General features: G+C 35.7%; 1 non-coding gene across 1 annotated transcript; it reads left to right on the top strand.

Annotated features, from left to right (window-relative positions):
- Nucleotides 1–735: 735 nt before the first annotated feature.
- LOC121225676 (small nucleolar RNA R71) lies at nt 736–842 on the top strand. The gene has a single exon (XR_005923532.1). It is a non-coding gene; the product is annotated as a small nucleolar RNA R71 (small nucleolar RNA).
- The last annotated feature ends 7,729 nt before the right edge of the window (nt 843–8,571 follow it).

Genomic DNA, 8,571 nt, shown 5'->3' with positions numbered 1-8,571 from the left:
TTGCTTTTACATGCTCTCTTGGGTTGGGTTCAGTGTTACTAGGCAAACTATCTTGCTGCCTTTCTGAAACTAATTTAGCAAGCTACCCAATTTGATTTTCGAGGCCTTGAATCGATGCTTGCTAATTTTTCAAAGCCGTCTCGGTGTTTTTGAAACGAGTCTCTAACATCAAAATAAAATTTTCAAACATCTCTTCAAGGTTCGGTTTTTTGTCTTACTGATAGGGTTGCTGCTGAAAACCCAGAGGGGTGGTGGTTTTTGATTTCCTAGACCTCCCCATGAGAAATTTGGGTGGTTCCTCCAACCTACATTGTAAGTATTACTATAAGGATTATTTTGAGGTCTAGGATTATTACCCATATAGTTTATTTACTCATTTTCCATTGTAGGACCATTGGGTAAATTTCCTGAATTGCTCATTCCACCTCCACTCGTGTCACACTGATCACCAGATGTACCTGTGTAGAACTACATAAACCATCAATCTTTCTATTTAAAATTTCTACCTGATTTGATGACATGGTAACCGTATCAACGTTAAAAACACTGGCTACTTTTGTTGGCATTGTCCTCATGACTTGCTACTGATAATTATTCAGTAACATCTCCTCTATGAACTCATAAGCTTCTTTAGGTGTTTTATTGTTTATAGTATCACAGGCAGCTGCATCGATCATTTGCCTAGTTGAGGGGCTCAAACCATTGTGGAAAGTCTGAACCTGTAGCCATAGAGATAACCCATGGTGAGGGCACCTTCTCAATAAGTCTTTATACCTCTCACATGCATCATATAAAGTTTCTAAATCTATTTGCACAAAAGACGAGATATCGTTTCTCAACTTAGCTGTCTTAGCCGGTGGGAAGTATTTCAATTAACACTTCTTGATCATTTGATCCCAAGTAGTGATGGAACCTCATGGTAAGGAGTTCAACCACTGCTTAGCCTTATATCTCAACGAGAAGGGAAATAATCGTAGGTGAATGGTGTCGTCAGAAACACCATTTATCTTGAAAGTATCACAAAACTCTAAGAAATTGGCCAAATGAGTATTTGGGTCTTCAACCTGCAAACCATCAAACTGAACAAACTGTTAAATCATTTGAATAGTGTTAGGTATCAGTTCAAAATTATTTGTAGTAATAGCAGGTCTAACAATACTCGATTTGGCCCCAGTGAGAGTAGGCTTAGCATAATTGTACATAGTACGAGGAGCAGGATTTGGAGGATCCATAAGAAGTAGCTGATTATTTTGATTGTTAGCCATCTCCTCAGTAACGTCCTCTTGATCTTCCTTCGCACTTTGTCAGTTCTGCCTCATCTTTTTTTACGATTTCTGCAGTTGTACTTTCAATTTCGCTGTCAAAAAGTAATGGTCCTGACAAATTTCTTCTAGTCATAAACTAAAGAAACCTGCCAGAACCAAATAAGAGAAAAAGTTAGTAAATTAAAGAAAAAAACAAAAATAAAAAAATAAAAATGGCTAAAGTAATAAAAATTAAGTGTTCCTAATATCTTAGTCCCCGACAACGGTGCCAAAAACTTGATGATCGTTTTATGATTAACTAAACTAGACTACGATCATGATGAAGGCAAGCGCACCTACTGAATAGTAGTATAGCTACGATGAGTCGGGGATATCGTATCCACAAGGACTAAAAGTACTAGTAATAACTATCTTTCTATTATTTAGCCTATTATTAAAGGAATTTGTTTTAATCTAAAATTAACTAAACTAATTAACTAATAAACACGACAGAGAGTAAAGGAAATAATCGAATAAACCAATGATAAAAACAATACCCAAGGAAGAATCCACCTAGACTTCACTTATTATTCTAAGTCTGAGTCAAACGATTTTTTCACCTGTCTTGATCCGTAAAATACCTAAATTATGTTAATATCTCTTTCGAGACAAAGAATAACTGACTCTAGGTTGATTAATTGAAATACTTTCTAATTAAAACCCCTATTGTTGCATTAACTGGATTTATGGATTCCCTTATTAGATTTGACTCTAATCCGGTAGATTTATGTTGTCCTATTTCTAGGATTGCAATCAACTCCGCTTAATTATGTTGGATCTACTCTTAAATAGGGACTTTTTCTCCACTGAATAAGCACATCAAACTTGAATTAATATCCTGAAAACATTAAAGCAAGAATTAAAAACACATAATTAAGAACAAGAACAGGTATTTATCGTGTAATTCAGATAATTAAATAATAATATCCATCATAGGTATCATCTTCCCTAGGTAATTAGGGAGTTTAGATCATACTTTTGGGGAAAGACATCTCAAAAATAGGAAAATAACAAAACATAAAGAAACCCAAAAACTTCGAGAGAAATTGAAGGGAGATCTTCAGTCTTGAAAGAGATCCTACTTCCGAGTTGAATCCTTTTGGCGTTCTTCGAGTAATTTCTTTTTTCTCCTCTATGTGTCCCCTTTAGGCCTACTTGTAGTGTGTTTATATAGACTTTAGAATGCTCAGAAACCCTAAAAATTGGCTTTTTCTACATATTTGGAAAACCGGGAGCAAAATCGACACGGGCTACCACATGGGCGTGTGGCTCACATGGATGTGTGCTCAGCCCGTGTGGAAATGGTCTTGGTCGTGTAAATCTTTGAATCAGCCCGTTTTGTTCTTTTTTGGCCCGTTTTATGTTCCTTTTGTTTCCCTATGCTCTCCTAAGTATAAAACATGAAATTAAAGGATTAAGAGCATCAAATTCACTAAATTAAATAATAGATCATCCAAAAATATGCTAAGTATAGGATTAAACTGTGTTACTTTTATGGTTTATCACCACCTGTTGGTCTAACATTTGGCCCAAGATTCTATGGAGGACCTACTTGCACATAGTTTGTGGTTGGCCCACTCGAAACTAACGGGGAGTTCAACCTAGGTAGATAGTTTTCTTTATCATATGACCCATGACCAGTAGGAAATCCATTTGGATGCCTAAAATTATTCCCAATTACAATCGGCCCATTAGGTGTAACACCCTTAACCCGTATCCGTTGCTGAATTAGAGTTAAAGGCGTTACCGAACAAATCGAAATATTTTACGAACAATTCATATACATCGTTCTCAAATCATAATCAAACATCAACAATAAGTCCCTTACTTAGGTTAACGAGACCTTAAACATACTTTAGAAATGAGTCAGGACTAAACCGAGCCCATACAAAATTTTCCAAAACTTAAACATTTTTCTATGTTATACAGGTCACACGTCCGTGTGAGCAGGCCATGTGCCTCACAAACAACCCGGTTTGGATCCTAGTCAGAATAGCGGTTTTGTGACCACAAATATAAGTAAAAAAATAGATAAATATTATTTTTTGTGTTTACATAATGAGGTTAATCATGTGTGAAAGTGTCGTATGAAAATTTGATTGATTGTATGCTTAATTTTGAAAAAATGACCTAATCGCGTAAAATGCAAAAGTGGCTTTCTATTTGTTAATGTGCTAAATTGATATGGCTTATTAAAGTGAGGGTCCGTGCATGTCAATTATACCATTAATTTTAATGGTAGACAATGATGGACATGTAGTTGGCAAATTTAATGATATAATGCAAAGGTAAAATGGTAATTGACGCATTAATATATGATTTATTACCAAACATTAAAATGAGCCATTATGTTCATGAAATTTTCGAAAATTGATGAACAAAATAAAATAAAAAGAACTCTAGGGTTCAACTAAGGAAATTTATGATTAAGGCATGTGTTTTGATCCGTTTTTAATAATTTCTAAGTTTTTGTGATTGTTGCTTAGTAATCTATCCAGCCCATGTCTCAATTTCTGAAATTGTTGATGATTTTGGGATGAGCCATTGATGAAATTATGAGTTTTATGAAGTTTGATGATATTATATGAAATATATGTGTTCGATTATCATGTTTTGCATTGAGATTTTTGATGAATTTGAGTAATTTGGACTAAATTGTGAAAAGGAGAAATTGAGGGGCTAAAATATGAAATAAATGAAATGTGTGGGATTATATGGGCTAGGGTAAAATTCAGCTAGGCAATAGTATAAAGAAATTGTGTATTTTTTAATTTTATGAAATAGGGACTAAAATGTTAAAATGTGAAAATGTGAGTGCTAATTTGTAAAATACCCTAAATATGTGTTTATGGATTAAATTGAATGAATTGTTGAATAAAATGGTTAATTTTGAATACATATAGATCAAGAAACGAGGAATTCGGATTTAAACCGAGAGAAGTCGAAGGTTATTGAGTAAACGGTTCGAATCATCAATTTCGAGTACGAGGTAAGTTCGTATGTGATAAATGATGTTATAGTTATACTTTAATGCTTTGATAATACATAAATTGTATAAATATTTGATTACGGTTTGAGCATGATGATAATCGACTATGTTTGGCACCAAGTGTGCAGTTCGAAATAGCTACGACTACAAATGGCACTAAGTGTGCGAGTTGGAATAGCTTCCGATATAAGAGGCACTAAGTGTGCGATACTGAGATAGCTTCGGTTTATTGAAATGGCATTAAGTGTGCGAGATTGTTACGGCTTCGACAAATCACTGATGCACTAAGTGTGCGAATCTTTAAAGCATGGAAAGACTTCCGAATGAATTAATGTATTTGAACGAGAGTTAAGAATGAAATGAATAAATACGGCAAAGTTCTAGTATGTTCGATACTTATGTGGTAGATGATACTATGTGTTTGAAGCTTGATGAATATGTGTGAACATATTAAATGGGATAGAATAGAATTGATGGATGAATTGTGAATTACTAAGTGTTTAATAGTTGATGTTTCGTATATTATAAACTGTTGATTATTTATGGTACGAACTTACTAAGCTTTAAAGCTTACTGTGTGAAATGTTCTTTGTTTTACAGTGTTACAGAACTGGGGATCATTAGTGACATCATTCACACTATCAAACATCTATTTTAGTACCATTTTGAGAGTTGTATATATGGTATATGACATGTATAGGCTAGTGTCATTTTGATATGTTTTGTGTTGCGATTAGCCATGAGAATTGGTTTGTAAATATTGGTATCTATCTCTTAAGTTGGCCTAAATGATATGTTTGATAAGTAAGAAATGTGATGTTTATAATGTTTATGTGATGGTTTATTATGGAATATTAAAGTAATGAGTTTGTTCATTTGGAACTTTGGTAAATTGTAATGATGTTGGCATATTAAATTGGTTGAGGTTATATAATTTGATATGTGATTGAATTGGCATGTTTCAGTTGCCTTTAAGTGTATGCAAATGATGCAAAAATGTTGTGGTTTTGGTGTGTTTGAGATAGGTGTTTAAACTAAGCCTAATTTCACCCCACACGGTTGAGCACATGGGCATATGTCTCGACCGTGTGTCTGTTGTAATTTAGCTATTCAAGTCAGTTTTGAACACGGCCAAGACACACGGGCGTGTGGTGAAGTCAATTTGTATGCCTTGTTTTGCCACGGTTTAGACACACGGGCGTGTCTAATGCCATGTGAGGCACACGGCCTGCTCACACGGGCTTGTGACCTGTATAACTTAGAAAAATGTTTAAGTTTTGGAAAATTTTGTATGGGCTCGGTTTAGTCCCGACTCCTTTCTAAAGTATGTTTAAGGTCTCGTTGACCTAAGTAAGAGACTTATTGTTGATGTTTAATTATGATTTGAGAATGATGTATATGAATTGTTCGTAAAATATTTTGATTTGTCTGATAAAGCCTTTAACCCTAATTCAGTAACGGATACGGGTTAAGGGTGTTATATTTGATTGGTATCAGAGCTACGGTTTAGTCGATTCTAGGACAAACGTAGTGAGTGAAAGTCTAGCTATATATGCCATATTTATGAACTGCGATAGTGTGATGAATCCTGTCAATAAAAATGTGTTTCTATATAGCTAATAGATCTCGAACGAGCGATAGCTGATGATGTTGAAAGCAACGCACCCGCTCCCACTCAAAGGACAACGCCGGCCGAATCTAGGAATACATCTAGTAGTCAGGGAGGAGAGGCTCAACAAGCCTTCTTCCAAATGATGACTGAGTAGTTCAAGGAATTTGTACGAACGAACCCAGCTGCTCAACAACCTCCACCCTCACCTGTTCCTCAACAAGTTCCAGTTGTGCCACCAGTAATAGATCCGATTCGACTGAGTAAGCCACCTGTTGATAAGATTCGTAAACACGGGGTTGAAGTGTTCCGAGCTACGGTTGATGATGATGCCGAGAGGGTTGAGTTCTGGCTTGAGAACAATATTCGAGTATTGGATGAGTTGCCTTGTACTCTAGATGAATGTATTAAATGCGTAGTATCTTTGCTTAGAGATAATGTATATCACTGGTGGAAAACATTAAAATTGGTGGTTCCTAGGGAACGAGTTACTTGGGAATTTTTTCAGACCGAGTTCCGGAAGAAGTACATAAGCTAGAGATTCTTCGACCAGAAGAATAAAGAGTTTCTGGAATTGAAACAAGGCCGGATGATCGTTACTGAGTATGAAAGAGAATTTGTACGTTTAAGAAAATATGCCCGAGAATATATGCCTACTAAAGAAATCAAGTGTAAAAGATTTGTTGATGGATTAAATGAAGATATAAAGCTATTAGTTGGGATACTTAAGCTGAAAAAATTCATAGTGCTGGTTGAGAGGGCTTGTGAAGCTGAGGACCTCAACAAAGAAAAGAGAAAGGTTGAAGTAGAGGCAAGAGATTCGAGGAAAAGATCGATGAATAAATCTTATCATTCTTCGTCGAAAAAATCAAGAGATTACTTTAATCGATCTACAACTTGGATATCAGAATAGAGATTGCAGGAAGCAATACACTGATCCTAAAGCTCAGGCCACATCAGTATCGAGCGTTGGTAACATGAAAGATTTTAAGCCTAAGTGTCAACAATGTAGAAGACGATATTTTAAAGATTGCTGGGGAAAAAGTAATAACCAAGCTTGTTACAGTTGTGGTTCACAAGATCACTTTATAAAAGATTGCCCAGAGTTAGTTGAAAAAGATAATGCTCAGAACATGAGGCCTAGAAACACTGCAGCTAGAGGTAGACCACCGAGAAACACTGGCAATGTGAGTGGTGGTAGAGGTGTGACGCGAGACACTACAGCGAGATCTGATGCTAGAGCACCTCCACGAGCACGTGAAGAAGTGTTATCTCCGGATGTTATTACTGGTACTTTTACTCTTTATAATACTAAAGTTATTGCATTGATAGATCCAGGGTTTACTCATTCGTATATATGTGGGAATTTAGTATCCAGTAAGACTTTACCTGTAGAGTCTACTAAATTTGTAATTAGAGTATCGAACCCCTTAGGCAAGTTTGTATTGGTTGATAAAGTGTGCAAGAATTGTCCATTGATGATTTAGGGTAATTGCTTTCCGACCGATTTCATATTATTACCATTTGATGAGTTTGACATAATCCTGGGTATGAATTGGCTAACATTGCATGATGTTGTTGTAAATTGCAAACGAAAGATGATTGATTTGAGATGTTAGAGTAATAAGATTATTCGAATTGAATCAGATGTTTTGAACGGATTGCCAGTAGTGATTTTAATTATGTTAGCTCAAAAATATGTAAAAAAGGGTTGCGAAGCTTATTTAGCTTATGTGCTAGACACGAAAGTGGTTGAAAAGAATATTGAATCAGTGCCAGTTGTATGTAATTACTCAAATGTGTTTCCTGGAGAGTTACTGGTTTACCATCGATCCGAGAGGTTGAATTTGGTATTGAGTTAATGCTTGGAACAACTCCAATATCGATAGCTCTGTACAGAATGGCACCGACTGAGTTAAAAGAATTGAAAGCTTAGTTGCAATAATTGATGGATAGAGGTTTTGCTAGACCGAGCTATTCTCCCTAGGGTGCACCGGTATTGTTTGTGAAAAAGAAAGACAGAACTATAAGAATGTGCATCTACTATCGATAGCTCAATAAAGTGACGAACAAGAACAAATATCCTTTACTGCAGATAGATGATTTGTTTGATCAGTTGAAAGGGGCTACAGTGTCTTCAAAGATAGATTTGAGATCAGGTTACTATCAGTTGAGAGTTAAAGACTCTAATGTGCCGAAAAATGCTTTTTGAATGAGGTAACGAACATTATGAGTTTTTAGTTATGCCTTTCGGGCTAACGAATGCACCCGTTTTTTTTATGGGCTTAATGAATCAAATATTTAGACAGTATTTGGATCGATTTGTGGTTGTGTTTATAGATGACATATTGATTTACTCTCGTGATGAATCCGAGCATGCTGAACATTTGAGAATAGTGCTACAGACTTTACGTGATAAGCAATTGTTTGCAAAGTTCAGTAAATGTGAATTTTAGTTACGTGAAGTTGGTTTTCTGGGACATATTGTATCAGCACCGGGTATCCAAGTTGATCCGAGCAAAATTTCTGCGATTATGGATTGGAAGCCCCCAAGAAATGTATTCGAAGTCTGAAGTTTTCTGGGACTCGCTAGTTATTACAGACGGTTGGTAAAGGGTTTCTCTATGATTGCAAACCTGATGACGAGACTACTTCAAAATAATTTTAAG

The sequence above is a fragment of the Gossypium hirsutum genome, chromosome A03 (genome assembly GCF_007990345.1).
Source record: "Gossypium hirsutum isolate 1008001.06 chromosome A03, Gossypium_hirsutum_v2.1, whole genome shotgun sequence".
NCBI lineage: Eukaryota > Viridiplantae > Streptophyta > Magnoliopsida > Malvales > Malvaceae > Gossypium > Gossypium hirsutum.
Note: the sequence above shows the minus strand (reverse complement) of the source record. Positions and strands in the feature narration are given on the sequence as shown.